Genomic DNA, 15566 nt, shown 5'->3' on the forward strand with positions numbered 1-15566 from the left:
CGGAACATAGAGGAGAACAACCTGGATGAACTAAAGACACATGCTCTTGAAGCATCCAAACACTGGAACTGGTACCAATAAGATGACATGTTATGTTTTTGCTGGGGACATACTGAGAGCCAGGGTTGCAACCCTCAGGCTACCTTTACAAGTCCCATCTATTCTTATTTGTTATATTCTGCTAAGGACATAATGAGAGCCATAGAAGTAGCTCTTAAGTTACCTTTACAAGTCCTAGTTATATTAATTTTGTTCTTATCTGTTATATTCTGCTAAGGACACAATGAGAGCCATAGAAGTAGCTCTTAAGTTACCTTTACAAGTCCTAGTTATATTCATTTTGCCACAATTTGTTGGGGACATACTGAGGACCATAGTTGTAAATCTACGTTGCCGCTATTAGCCCCAGCTATACTCAATCTTGATAGAAAGGGAGGGGGGGGGGGGAGTTAGAGAAACTGCCACGGGAGAATAATAGCTCCTTTATTGTTATGTTTTTGTATTGTTGTTTGTTTATGGTTTAAATTGTTCAATTATGTAGTAATGCGATATCTCAAGTTTTCACACAGCGATGATGCCCCAGGGAGGTTTCTGATAAGCTTTATTGAACAGAGTATGGAAGATCCACAAATGGCAGGACGAGATCCAGGAGAGGCTGAGTACAATATTGTTATTTGGGTCTTATTGTATAAATGGTTTCGCAATGCACAAAGAAAATTGCATAGTCGGCAGGTATGGAAAGATTGCTTTGTAGATATTTTCTTACTTAGACAAGTTTATGGCTAACACCAGGGCAAATATAATTACATGGAATGTAGGAGGGGTCACTTCGCCTATTAAGAGAAAATGTATTTTAAAAACTCTAAAAAACAAAGGAGCTGATATTGCAGTTCTGACCGAAACTCACCTCACTATCGCTGAACATGCAAAGCTCAAACAGGCTTGGGTGCATGAGGTTATTAGCTCTTCATTTCCAGGAAGTAGAGCTAGAGGGGTAGCCATCCTATTCAGAAAGGAATTGGCCTATAACATATTACATAAAGAAATTGATGCAAACGGCCGATATGTTATCTTACACTTAAAGTTAGGTGACATCTCAATAGCACTGGTAGGAGTCTATGGCCCGATTGGGAATAAGTCTACTTTTTGGGCAGACCTACAGAGAAAGTTACTGAAATCAATACATCTCCCTATGGTGGTTGGGGGGGATTTTAATATTGCACCACACGTCCCTCTTGATCGATTTAAGAACCCAGCCCTCACACCATTTAAAACGACGTTGAATACTAATTCTAAAAGGGAGACGAGAATACTCACCAAAGAAAAATCTTAGATTGATAGATATCTGGCGCTCCCGTAATCCAGAGGCCAGAGACTATACATGTATCCCTCCTTCTAAATTAACTTTATCTCGTATAGACTACTTCCTGCTATCTAGGACCCTGACTACTAAGATTACAGACATTAGAAATGATGTTGTGACACTGTCCGACCATGCACCAGTGAAACTAATTATTAACACGAGACATGACTTACCACGTGAGAACAAATGGTCTTTTCCTGTATATCTATATAAAGACCCAAATCTACGGAACTATCTGATGTGTGTTAATGTCGTGATATGCATGCCATTCACCTAAATCCTATATTGTTTTGGGAAACGGCGAAGGCTGTTTTGAGGGGGGTAATCACTAACTATGAGGCAGGGATCCGTAAGAAATCCAAAGAGAAGGAGCAGTTACTATTCAGTAAGTTGATAAACGCCCAAAATAGATACCTTAGGACACCTAATCTTAGTAATAGGAAATCATTCAAACAAGTTAAGTTAGCTAGAGACAATGTCCTTCTACAAAACACACTGAAGGCTACAACCAGGTTGCAAGCCAGGTTTTATCGTTTTGGAAATAAGACCGGTAGATCATTAGCTCTGCTGACCAGAATTGCTAGGCCTCCAAATGTTATACAAGCTATAGGGAAGGGAGGGGTGATCCATCCACACACCGAAGGGATTCAGCAGGTCGTCACTGAATATTATTCTAAGCTCTATAGCCCACAAGAGATTGATAGAGGTGAGGTGGAGGCATTTTGGAACACCTTAAAATTACCCACACTCACAGAAGACCAATTACACGGGTTAAACACTCCCATTACAACAGGAGAGGTAAATAAGGTGATAAGGGAACTTCCCCTAGGTAAAACCCCAGGCCCAGACAGCATTCCTGCTGAGTTTTATAAACTTTTGAGGATAGAGATTTCAGACACGCTGGCCTACCTATATAACAGCATAATTACAGGACACACCATACCAAATCACAGATTCACTGAAGCCCATATTAGTGTTTTGTTAAAGCTGGGAAAAGATCCACTGAAACCAGAATCATATTGTCCAATCTCCCTATTGAACCTAGACTACAAGCTCCTCACTAAAATATTAGCAACTAGATTAAGTATTATCTTACCGACCTTGATACACGAAGATCAAACAGGCTTCATTAAGGGCAGATCCTCGGTTAAAAACATTAGAAAGGTGCAGTTAATTTTGTCATACTTCTGGAAATCAAGAAAGGAGCCTGATAAGGTGGCACAGGCAAAAGCCTGCATGTTAGCTTTAGATGCCGAAAAGGCTTTCGATAAAGTTATCTGGGAATACCTATTCATGGCCTTAGAGAGATTTGGTTTTAGGGGAAATTATTTAACAGCTATCTAAAATCTATATCAAAACCCAGTAGCAGCAGTTATCATAAATGGTAGGGTTGCCCCCACCTTTCAATTGTTCAGGGGCACGAGACAAGGATGCCCCCTTTCCCCGCTCCTGTTCGACCTGGCGATAGAACCACTTGCTCAAGCCATTAGAGAAAAAATTCAAGGATTGAAGATAGGGACCGCAACTATGCACTTATCATTATATGCAGACAATATGATTCTGTTTATTCCCGAGCCTAGGCTCACCCTCCCAAAAATATTAGAACTCATCCAGAAATTCAGTGGAATCTCTGGCTACCTGCTAAACCAGGAAAAGTCAGAATTAATTTGGCTAACAAAAAATAATCCCCTAGACACAGCGGGTCTCAATTTTAAACTTGTCACCACACACTTCACATATTTAGGGATAAAATTATCGGTTAACCCAGCCCAATGGTACACAATTAATTATAAACCTTTGATTCAGAAAGTGACTAATCAGATAGACGGCTGGAAAGGGCTCCCACTCTCACTCTCAGGTCGCATAAACTTGATTAAAATGATTACATTTCCGAAACTATTATACATGTTTCAAATGTTACCAGTTATGCTGAAGGACATAGATTTGAAAACACTAAATGCTAAGATCTTAGGCTTTGTGTGGGCAAACAAGAAACACAGAATAAGTGCTCAAAAGCTGACATGCTCTGTGATGCATGGTGGGTTGGGTCTCCCTAATCTCAAGCTATATAATTGGGCTTCTTTGTCAAAATTTGTAATTGACTGGCTGAGTCAAAAGGAACACTACACCTTTTAAAACTTAGAGGAAGAACAGATTAGGCCATGGTCACTGGCGGTCCTCCCTCATTTGTCGATACAGCAAATCTACCAACATGCAGGGGGTCTGCTCCCACTGGTAAAACCGTTGAGGGCCTGGAGAGCAATCTGCAAGTGGCTTAAGATCCCACAATCTTGCACTAAATACCTACCATTTCAAGGGAACCCTAATTTTATAGCAGGGCTCACTACCCACCCCTTTAAAATATGGCAGCAACAGGGATTACAAAATATACAGCATTTCTTAGATGACTCAGGGGACACAAACAGGAGCTTTACATCATTATGCACTCATTACCACGCACACATCACTTTGCCTATCTGCAAGCGAGACATTATGTCCATAGCCTCCTACAAGGAGAGGACACCTTAAAAACAACGCGACCAATAGGACAGTTAGTCTCATTGTTCTCTCAGGGAATGTTCTCAAACTCCCCAATATACAGGTTGTTACTAGAGCCTATCAACTCCAGGGCAGTAGAGACTGTTGCAGCAAAATGGGCTTCCTCTTTGGGGTAACCAATGTCATCAGACAAGATACAGGCTAGCATAATGATGCTGAGGAAAAGCACATTGTCACAAGACTTAAGAGACTCACATATCCGTTTATAACATCACGCTTACATCACACCAGGAATATACAAGAAATGGGCACCACAAGTAGATAACATTTGTCCCAAGTGCCACAAACCCAACCCAGATTTATCGCACATGATATGGCCCTGTCCACGTCTGGTTAAATATTGGAATTCCATGGCCTACTGGCTTAAGATCATCTGGGGATTTAATATGGAGATAACTGACGAAACCATACTTTTCTTGCAACTCCCCAGGGGACCACAGAATGGTCACCATTATCCTTTTAGCTAGAAGACTAGTGTTTCAAACATGGACATCCAAATCTGTACCCACACTAACTCAGCTTAAGAACTCCCTCATTCATCAAATGACAATAGAATTATATGACTCAGTGGGAGACATGACACTCAGGACACATAGTTTTATGAACAAGTGGGAAAGCTTTATACACACATTACCCCCACACGCACAAACACACTTATTGTTTCCAATAATACCTATACCTAAATTATACATATCCTATGTACTTTATATCTTCTATTGTCTCAATGAATTTATATTCCAAGTTTATATTCCAATTTTTTATTCAACATGAAATTTAGATGAACATTTTACACACATACAACAGTGTAATATGTATATTCCTTTCAAATATCTCTAAGATAATATACATCTAGATAATTCTACCTTTACACAAGAGAACCATCTATCTCCTCATTCCACCTTTAATAAATTAAACTAGGTAACCAATCAGAACAGTTGGTAGCATTTAAATATTTCTTCAAGTGACACAGACAAACATGTCTTGATAAAGCCTAAGGGCGAAACGCGTTGACCTTGACACTGTTGTCTCCTTGCACTTTAACTTTGTATTACTTATTTGAATTGACTGTGCTTGAAAGAAACAAGAAAGAAAGAAAGACATTTGCAACAGGACTTTGTTGTTTTGTTGCCACCCCAAACATTTCTGCTGTGTTTTCGAACATATTGTTTTTGCTGCAATTTAATTTCACTTTTTATTATCTAGTCGCATTGGCGACCGCCAAGTCTACAACTACTGTGAGCCAAGTTCAAAACTACTGTGAATCCAGTCACTGCTAGTGACCGCCAAGACTGCACCTTTAAATAGGGATCTGATGCTGTGTTTTTTACCTAGATCGGTGAATTCCCTTAGTCGCTATTAGCGACCGCCAAGTTAACCATCTATGCAGTATACAAAGATCCTAAGTCACTATCCGTGACCGCAAAGACCATATCTCTAACTTCCCCCAGAATTTCTCGTCTTGATACGGAATAGGGGATTAAGAAATCAAAGATACAATTTCTTCAAAGATACCATCTATACTAAAATGCAATATTGTAACACATCAGGTTCACAAAAAAATATCCAGGATCATTTGCTACTACATAGCATAGCTCCGGTTGCTAGGACCGCATCCGTGACGTAAGAGGGGTCACATGAGAATCCTTTAAAAAGCCGCCTCCCACCAACGGACTGGTAACGCCGAACCGCTACACAAGCGGTGAGGTCGGTCCTCCAAGAGCACACAGCTCTGTTTTCTTCTTATCGGACATACATACTAACACTGTAAGGTACTATTGTTATATTGTAAATACCAGAGGTTTGGTTATATTGGTAACCCTTTCAGCGCAATTCACACGCTAACTAATAGTGCTAGTGTTTTATTTTTGTTATAAGGGAGACGTCCCTTTTTTATGTATTTTTATGTCTTATTAAATTTTGTTAAAACTATTAAGTGTCTTTTGGTACATATGTATATACATAAGATTTTTTAACTCTTTAAGTCATCATAACTGTATATCTTATATCATTTATATCAAATTACCCAGGGCATAGCCTTTTAGACATATATACTAATTAATTCTTATTTAAATTGTGGAATTTAGGAGAATAAATATATATATATAATATTCACATTACCTAGGGCTTTGTTTTCTAGCCATCTTTATTAATTTGCCTTAACTGGTGTACATTCTTAAATCTAGGAATATAATATTATACACACAAATCACTTAGTCAAAATTTTGAAATCTAGCCAGGCAAATGTATCAATCTGAGAGTAAAAAAAATATTTGCTAAACAACTTGTTTTCTTTAAAAAAACAACTTATCTCGAGAAAACAAATTTGATATTTTAAAAAAAAAAACAGCTTGTTATCTCGTGAAAACAATTTTGTTATTTTTTAAAAAAAAACATATTGTTATCTCGAGAAAACAATTTTGTTATTTTGAAAAACAACTTGTTATTTTGACAAATAACTTGATATGTTTAAAAAATAAATAAAAATGCATGGCCTCTCTGGGCTTCCGTACCTAAGTGCTTGATTAAGATATTGAAACATAAAACAGCAGGTCCCAGAGACATTTTTCGCTGACTTTAACAACCACGACCTGCTACCCTGATGGACGGATATTTTCATTATCTCTATATTGGTAACCCATGATGTTATACTGCTTCAGGTATTTTACTTACATTTTTAGTTCACTACAACTTGTTTAAAATGATGTATGTTTATCCTTTCGATAAAGCATTAACCCCCCAAAAAAATAAAAATAATAATAATTTAAAGCCAGTGGTTCATAAGAACAAGGTCAAGCAGCAGACATTGGGGACAACAAAGCTACAGCACATCAGAGGGCGAAAACAACTCTCCACTGCCTGGGATGACTGCCAACTCATTTAAATGTCATGCAACAATCATAGGATAATGTGCCCTGCAAAAAAAATGGCAAATGGCAGCTAGGGTGAAGTGCACAGCAAGGATGGGCTGAAGTGGTGCAAAGCTACAAAAAGCCATTCATTAATGAGAAGCAAAGATGATCCAGACTGAGGTTTGCAAAAGACCATAAGGATTTGAACATAGAGGACTTGAGTAAGGTCATCTTCTCTTATGATTCCAATTTTAAGCTTTGCCCAACATCTGGTCATCTAATGGTTAGACGTAGACCTAGAGAGTCCTACAAGCCACAGTGTTTCACACCCACTGTGAAATTTGGTGGAGGATTGGCTATGATCGGAGGGTGCTTCAGCAAGACTGCAATCATTCAGATTTATCTTTGTGAAGAACGCTTGAATCAAGCCACATGCAAGGTTATCCTGGTAGAAAACTTTTTTCCTTCTGCTCTGACAACTCCGCAACTCTGAGAATTGTTTTTTCCCTGCAGGATAATGCACCATGCCACACAGTCAGGTCAATCAAGGTGTGGATGGAGCACCACCAGATGAGGACCCAGCCATGGCCAGCCTAATACCCAGACCAGAACCCCATTGAAAACCTCTGGAATGTGATCCAGAGGAAGAAGGATGGTCACAAGCCATCAAACAAAGTCAAGCTGCATGAAAGCTGTGATTGAAAATCAGGGTTATTCCACCAAATATTGATTTCTAAACTCTTGCTAAGTTAAAACATTAGTATTGTTTTGTTTAAAAATGAATATGAACTTGTTTTCTTTACATTATTCAAGGTCTTGTTATTTTGACCAGTTGTCATTTTCTGCAAATGCTCTAAATTTCAATATTTTGGAATTTGGGAGAAATGTTGTCAGCAGTTTATAAAATAAAAACAAACAAACAAAAACGTTAATTTTACTCACATACCTATAAATAGTAAAACCAGAGAAATATTGCAATGGTCTTTTATTTTCCCCCCATAGCTATATATAGATATTTATATTGATATAACGATAATATTTTGTTTATAGCTGAACTGATTGGAAGACTAACCTTTTAAGGCCGTTATGGCGTTCTATTCCATCCTAAACGCGGTGGGCTTTAGCACCGTTAGGATGGAATAGAAGGTCCTAGCCGTTTGACTGTCCTGAAGCCAACAGCACTTCCTGGATGCGATCGCGGTCTGGGGAGCGTGCCTAGTGTCATAGGGACGGCCCCCTGACCCAATCCCATAACTGAAATCTCGTGATTGCATGATTTCAATTTGTCTACATCGGAACGTTGTTCTGATGTGGACAAATTGACCCTGTCATGAAAGGGTTAAAAAATTATCTATGATGGGAGTATATGGGGGGGGGGGAAATCACCCACTTTCTTATTACCATCTCTGTACTTGGTGGTAAGTAACAAAGCTGAATGTATAAAAGCAGAAGAACATATGTCCGAGGAAGTTATTGTTTGTAAGGCCTTCCTACCAAACGCTGCTTGTAGTGGCACAAGCACATGGAACTCTATTACTATTTTCTAGTAAGCAAGGAAGACCAAATAACTGACAGACGTAACTTTTCCCAAAAGTTTATGATGGCTGATGACACTCCAATATGGGGTATGTATGACAGAGAAACACATTAATTAAAGGGACAGTCAAAATTAAACTTTCATGATTCAGATTGGGCATTTAATTTTAAACAAATTTCCAATTTACTTTTGTCATCAAATTTGCTTTGTTCCCTTGGTATTCTTTGTTGAAAGCTAAACCTTATCACAGGGCATTTTGAAAGTTTTTTTACAGCTAGACAGTGCTAGTTCATGTGTGCCATATAGATAAGATTATGCTCACCCCCATGGAGTTACCTAGGAGTCAGCACTGATTGGCTAAAATGCAAGTCTGTCAAAAGAACTGAAATAAGGGGGCAATCTGCAGAGGCTTTGATACAAGGTAATCACAGAGGCAAAAAGTATATTAATATAACCATGTTGGTTGTGCAAAACTGGGGAATGGGTAATAAAGGGATTATCTAATCACACAGACAAATGACAATCACAAATTCCAGGAAGTACCCAACTTTGTAAGGAACAAAGATGTAATTCGGAAAAAGGCCTTATCCAGATGGAACAATCAGATAAGGTGATACAGTTCTGGGACAATGTAGTGTAAAATTTGCTTCCCCCTAATCTGTTCCCAATTACTTGTTTCACCAGCTGCATAGTATTAAATCTATGGAAATGTGTTACTTAAGATTTATTGTTGCATTTTAAATATCTAGTTTTTCTTACTGAAACCATCACCCATTGTTCTCAAGGACTTGCCCTTGTAAATTGACTGAGCCTGCAGAAAGAGCAGACCTGCTCATGTTAGCTCTCTATACACAAAATAATAATTAAAAAAAAAAGGTAGAGATGTTAATTTTTTAATAGGGTGCAATGTTTCCTGAACATCTTTACCTGGACAATTTTGTCAAGGGAATAAAATATATGCACACTTGAGTGTAGTCAAACGTGTAAATACTAAAAATGTAACAAAAACTTGCACTTTGACATTCATAAACACACTCACAGACACTCCATCTGTATCTCACACACAGTCTCATAAACATACTCTCTCTCTCGCTCTCTCTCTCCCACAAACACATACTTACACATACTACCTCTCTCGCATACGCAAACAAGCTCGCTCTAAAACATACACACACTCGCACACAAACACACTCACTCATATACGCACACACAGTCATACATACTCCCTATTTCACAATACAAACTCTTTCACACACACAAACATGCTTACAAACATTCTCTCACACACACATGCACTTTGTTACACACACTTTCTCACTCACACACAGTTATCCTCTTGCAAACACACTATGTCTCTCTTACACACACTCTCACTCTGTCAAAACATGCAACACATACCAATAAACATAAACAAGCACACACAAATATACATGCACATATGTAACGGGTTCAGGTGTTAAATCATAGCTCTTTTGTTACGGTATTATTGCAATTTCACTTTTCATAAAGCACTATGGTATCTCAGTTTTGCATTAAAAATTATATCCAATCTGCCTCCTAACTTACTGCTCTAACAGCGCTGGGTAGCACAATATTCCTGCTAATTACTGACATTAAAAAAACTTTCAATAGAAAAAGACTGCCAATCCTATGCTGTGCCAACTTTAAAATGGCTGTGATATCCCTTGAAAAAAGTATGCACAAGGAAATTGTTCAATGAGCAAAACCAGACATTTCAAATACAAAAATCTCTCACCTCTATGGGGAAGTTGATTTCTCTTGTGCCTACTGTTTACATAGCTTTTCTAAAGAGACTACTGCAGTAATTATTTTTTTTCAGTATAGATGGTCGTTGGCATAGGGCCTTTAACATGCTGGAATTCCTACAGTACCATTTAGCGGTTTCAGAGTCAGGTTCATGGTGTTTAAATCATTAATTACATCCAGTCAATTTGACATAAAAAGACAAGTGCAAACAGAGAATGCTCTAATACAATAGACCATTTATTATTGCAGTTGCTTACATATAACTATGTGTTAAACCACCACTAACAATGGGATTAAACACATAGTCAGTCAGTTCCAGAGAAGCAATGCACAACTGAGACCTAACTGAACACCTTGGGGCCGATTTAAAAATGTCCGCCGCACATCGATAAATGTCAACAGCATATGCTGTCGGCATTTATCATTGCACAAGCATTTCTTGTGAAATGCTTGTGCAATGCCGCTCCCTGCACATTCGCGACCAATCGGCCGCTAGCAGGGGGTGTCAATCAACCCAATCGTATCCAATCGGGCTGATTGCAGTCCGCAACCTCAGAGGTGGCGGATGAGTTAAGGAGCAGTGGTCTTAAGACCGCTGCTTCTTAACTCCCGTTTCCGACGAGTCTGAAGGCTCGCACGGAAACAGGATACATTCACCTGCATTCGGGCCTTGATAAAATCGGCCCCATCGTGTGAGCCAATGAAAAGAGGCAAATATCAAGGCCACCAATTACCAACTTGTAGTAATTTTAATTCTGACGATTCACCTTTTTGGGAAAACTATTCAGCTACTGTTTTTTGAAAATCAAACCATCAAAAAGTGGGAAGTTGAGAATAAGCCACAATCTATACATTTTCATGTTAAATGCAAGGATTAGATTGTAAGAGGGCTGAACCCGGACAGCCACGGCAGAGCCTGTAATGTCAGTTTGAGAAACCAGGTTGGTATCTAGTCAGTCCAGAGGTGCAGCTGATTTAGTGGGTTTCAGAGTTTGTATAGATTTGGAAACAGGGACAAACAACAGGATGGGCAGAGGTCCCAAATTAAGGCAATCACTCAAAATGTGGGCCTTATAGTCTCTAAATCCATTGAAAATAAATTCATGGGACATTCTAATGTTCTTAATTTACTAATTTTAGCAAATTTGCACTTATTCTCTTGATATCCTTTATCGAAAGAGCAGCAATGCACTACTGGCAGGTTGCTTTACATATCAGGTGAGCCAATGGTAATAGGTATATATGTGCAGCCACCAATCAGCAGATAGCTCCTAGTAGCACATTTCTGGGTACTGAGTCTACCTAGGTATGCTTTTAAAAGGATACCAAGAAAAATAAGCAAATTAGGTAAAATAAGTAAATTGGAAAGCTTTTTTAACCCCTTAATGACAGAGGACGTACCAGGTACGTCATAGGAAAAACTCCCCTTAGTGACAATTGACGTACCTGGTACGTCCTCTGCCTTTTGAAGTGCTGGGAGCGATCATGATCGCTTCCAGCTGCTTACAAGGGATTGTAGTGATGTCTCAATATTGAGACATCACTGCAATCCCCTATATTACCCACCAATGCAGAAAGGGCCACTCTGTGGCCCTCTCTGCATCGGCCATTGATGGCTAAACATGTGTTCACGTTGGTGGGTGGGAGCAGCTTCCATCGGCATGTTATACTGTTTGCCATTGTAATATATTGCCTCTCTTACCGATCTTACATTGTCGGCGATTGTGGGCGGGTGTGGGCGCTCGTGCGCACGCAAAATGTGCATTTAAAAAAAAAACAAACAATACAGATTAATGCTGATCTCTGTAGTTTAGTAAGGGATCTGGGAGGGGGAGGGATGTAGATTGTTGAGGGGTGCCAGCTACACTACAGAAAACAAATGCTTTATATAAAAAAGTTAAAAAAACAACAAATTTGGGGGGAGTGTTAGAGAAAGGTATGGGGGATCAGGGAGGTTGTGGGGTAAGGGGGGATCCATCACTGCAGACAGTATAAAAAAAAAAAAAAAAAAAAAAAAGGTTTTTATTTCAGTACTGGCAGACTTTCTGCCAGTACTTAAGATGGCGGTGACAATTGTGAGGTGGGGGAGGGAAGAGAGCTGTTTGAGGGGGGTCAGGGGGGATCAGGGGGTGGGATGTGTCAGGTGGGAGGCTGATCTCTACACTAAAGCTAAAAATTAACCCTACAAGCTACCTAATTAACCCCTAACTGCTGGGCATATTACAAGTGTGGTGCGCAGCAGCATTTAACAGCCTTATTATTACCAGAAAGCAACGCCAAAGCCATATATGTCTGCTATTTCTGAACAAAGGGGATCCTAGAGAAGTATTTACAACCATTTGTGCCATAATTGCACAGGCTGTTTGTAAATAATATCAGTGAGAAACCTAAAATTGTGATAAATTTAACAGTCTTTTTTTTATTTGATCGTATTTGGCGGTGAAATGGTGGCATGAAATATACCAAAATTTGCCTAGATCAATAATATGGGTTGTCTACTACACTACACTAAAGCTAAAATTAAACCTAAAAGCTCCCTACAAGCTCCCTAATTAACCCCTTCACAGCTGGGCATAATACACACGTGGTGTGCAGCGGCATTTAGCGGCTTTCTAATTACCAAAAAGCAACGCCAAAGCCATATATGTCTGCTATTTCTGAACAAAGGGGATCCCAGAAAGGTATTTACAACCATTTATGCCATAATTGCATAAGTTGTTTGTAAATAAATTCAGCGAGAAACCTAAAGTTTGTGAAAAAATTTGTGAAAAAGTAAACAATTTATTTTATTTGATCGCATTTGGTAGTGAAATGGTGGCATGAAATATACCAAAATGGGCCTAGATCAATACTTTGGGTTGTCTTCTAAATAAAAATATATACATGTCAATGGATATTCAGGGTTTCCTGAAAGATATCAGTGTTCCAATGTAACTAGCGCTAATTTTGAAAAAAAAGTGGTTTGGAAATAACAAAGTGCTACTTGTACTTATTGCCCTATAACTTGCAAAAAAAGCAAAGAACATGTAAACATTGGGTATTTCTAAACTCAGAACAAAATTTAGAAACTATTTATCATGGTTGTTTTTTGGTGGTTGTAGATGTGTAACAGATTTTGGGGGTCAAAGTTAGAAAAAGTGTGTTTTTTTCCATTTTTTCCTCATATTTTATATATATCTGTATCTTTAGAAAGCCCATTTATTGGCGAGAAAAACGGTATATAATATGTGTGGGTACAGTAAACGAGTAAGAGGAAAATTACAGCTAAACACAAACACTGCAGAAATGTAAAAATAGCCATTGTAATTAAGGGTAAGAAAATTGAAAAATGGTCCGGTCATTAAGGGGTTAAATAGCATGCTCTATCTGAATCACGAAAGTTTAATTTTGCCTTGACTGTCCCTTTAAATTACTTCAGACAACCAAACCTTCAGGCTAGCACGCAACCCTGCTAACTAACCCCAACATATAAATAACATTTTTGGCATTCTTTTCTAAAATAAAGATACTTTTGTCTGTTGTACATAACATTTGCTATAGTATGATTTGCTATTATATCCTCAATAAGAAACTTATCTTTTTGGTATAAGTACTTGATTTAATAGAACATGAAGTGATTTACTATTTTAGGAATAAGATTTGATATTTGATCCACAATAAAGATACACATAATAAAATGTTGCAAATATAGTAAATATTCTTGTATTTAAAACACAATAGATACATTATTATGTCAGCTAAGATCAATATCAGTGCAATATAATTTCTTAAAATCTTAAAAGTTTTACTGATATATTGATCTCAACTTATAAAGACTTTTCTTCCCTTGTTATTGCAAAGTATCTTTTAGAGGTTCCCATATTATTTTATTTACTAGGGAAAAATGTACCCATCTAGATTGTAAGTTCCCACGGGAAAAGGGCTCCCAATTCCCCCTGTATTTGTTTGTTAAATTTTGTCTGGTGTCTCATATTGTACTGTCCTTTTATCTTTGTTACCCATGGACAGCTCTGCGGTATCTGTTGGCGCTTTATAAATAAAAATAACATTTATTCATACCTGATAAATGTACAGTGAGGGAATAAATTATTTGATCCCCTGCTGATTTTGTACGTTTGCCCACTGAAAAAGAAATGATCAGCCTATAATGTTAATGGTAGGTTTATTTGAACAGTGAGAGACAGAATAACAGCAAAAAATCCAGAAAAACACATTTAAAAAAAGTTATAAATTGATTTGCATTTTAATGAGTGAAATAAGTATTTGATCCCCTATCAATCAACAAGATTTCTGGCTTCCAGGTGTCTTTTATACAGGTAACGAGCTGAGTAATCAATCTGATTCAAAACTCTCCACCATGGTCAAGACCAAAGAGCTGTCCAAGGGTGTCAAGGACAAGATTGTAGACCTACACAAGACTGGGATGGGTTACAAGACCATTGTCAAACAGCTTGGTGAGAAGGTGACAACAGTTGTTGCGATTATTCGCAAATGGAAGAAACACAAAATAACTGTCAATCTCCCTTGGTCTGGGGCTCCATGCAAGATCTCACCTTGTGGAGTTTCAATGATCATGAGAACGGTGAGGAATCAGCCCAGAATTACACAGGAGGATCTTGTCAATGATCTCAAGGCAGCTTGGACCATAGTCACCAAGAAAACAATTGGTTACACACTACGCCATGAAGGACTGAAATCCTGCAGCGCCCGCAAGGTCCCCCTGCTCAAGGAAGCACATGTACAGGCCCGTCTGAAGTTTGCCAATGAACATCTGAATGATTCAGAGGAGAACTGGGTGAAAGTGTTGTGGTCAGATGAGACCAAAATCAAGCTTTTTGGCATCAACTCAACTCGCTGTGTTTGGAGGAGGAGGAGGAATGTTACCACCATGTTACTGATCAGGCACTGTGGCCCATTCTACTTTCCTGCCAAAAGCTGCCCCAGAAGACGCATACACATTGAGATGGTAACATTTAGTAAAAGTGTGAAGAGAGGACCCCCTTCTAAATCTGGTCTGTAGAAGCTTCATGACAAAAAGACCAAAAAGTAAATACTGTTTTAGTGGAATGAACAGTAGTGCATTCAGGGGAAGTCTTCCCTATGAAGAAATATGCCTTAAGAATTAAAGCTTTGAGCCAAGTGGCTAAGGTAATGTCTGTAACTTTATCTTCCTAGTGAGGTCTAGAAAAAAGTCTAAAGTTTTGTGTGGCCTCCATGTAAACTTTTACTGTCCTAAAAGCATGAAGGTTGTAAAGAAGATGCGCCTTATGATTCTTAGGAGCTGACTTAAAGAGGCAACCACAATTTCTATGTTGATAGTATCTGTAGATACTACTTTGGGAATAAAGAAATTGTGGGAAGTGCCTTGTCCTGATGAAAAATTAGGAAAGGAGGGTTACAAGATAAATCTGAAAGTTCAGAAACTCTTCTAGCTGAAGAGATAGCCAAGAGAAAAATAACCTTCAAAGATAAAAAAAAGTTTGAGGTCCAA

The sequence above is a fragment of the Bombina bombina genome, chromosome 2 (assembly GCF_027579735.1).
Source record: "Bombina bombina isolate aBomBom1 chromosome 2, aBomBom1.pri, whole genome shotgun sequence".
In the NCBI taxonomy this organism is placed as follows: Eukaryota; Metazoa; Chordata; class Amphibia; order Anura; family Bombinatoridae; genus Bombina; species Bombina bombina.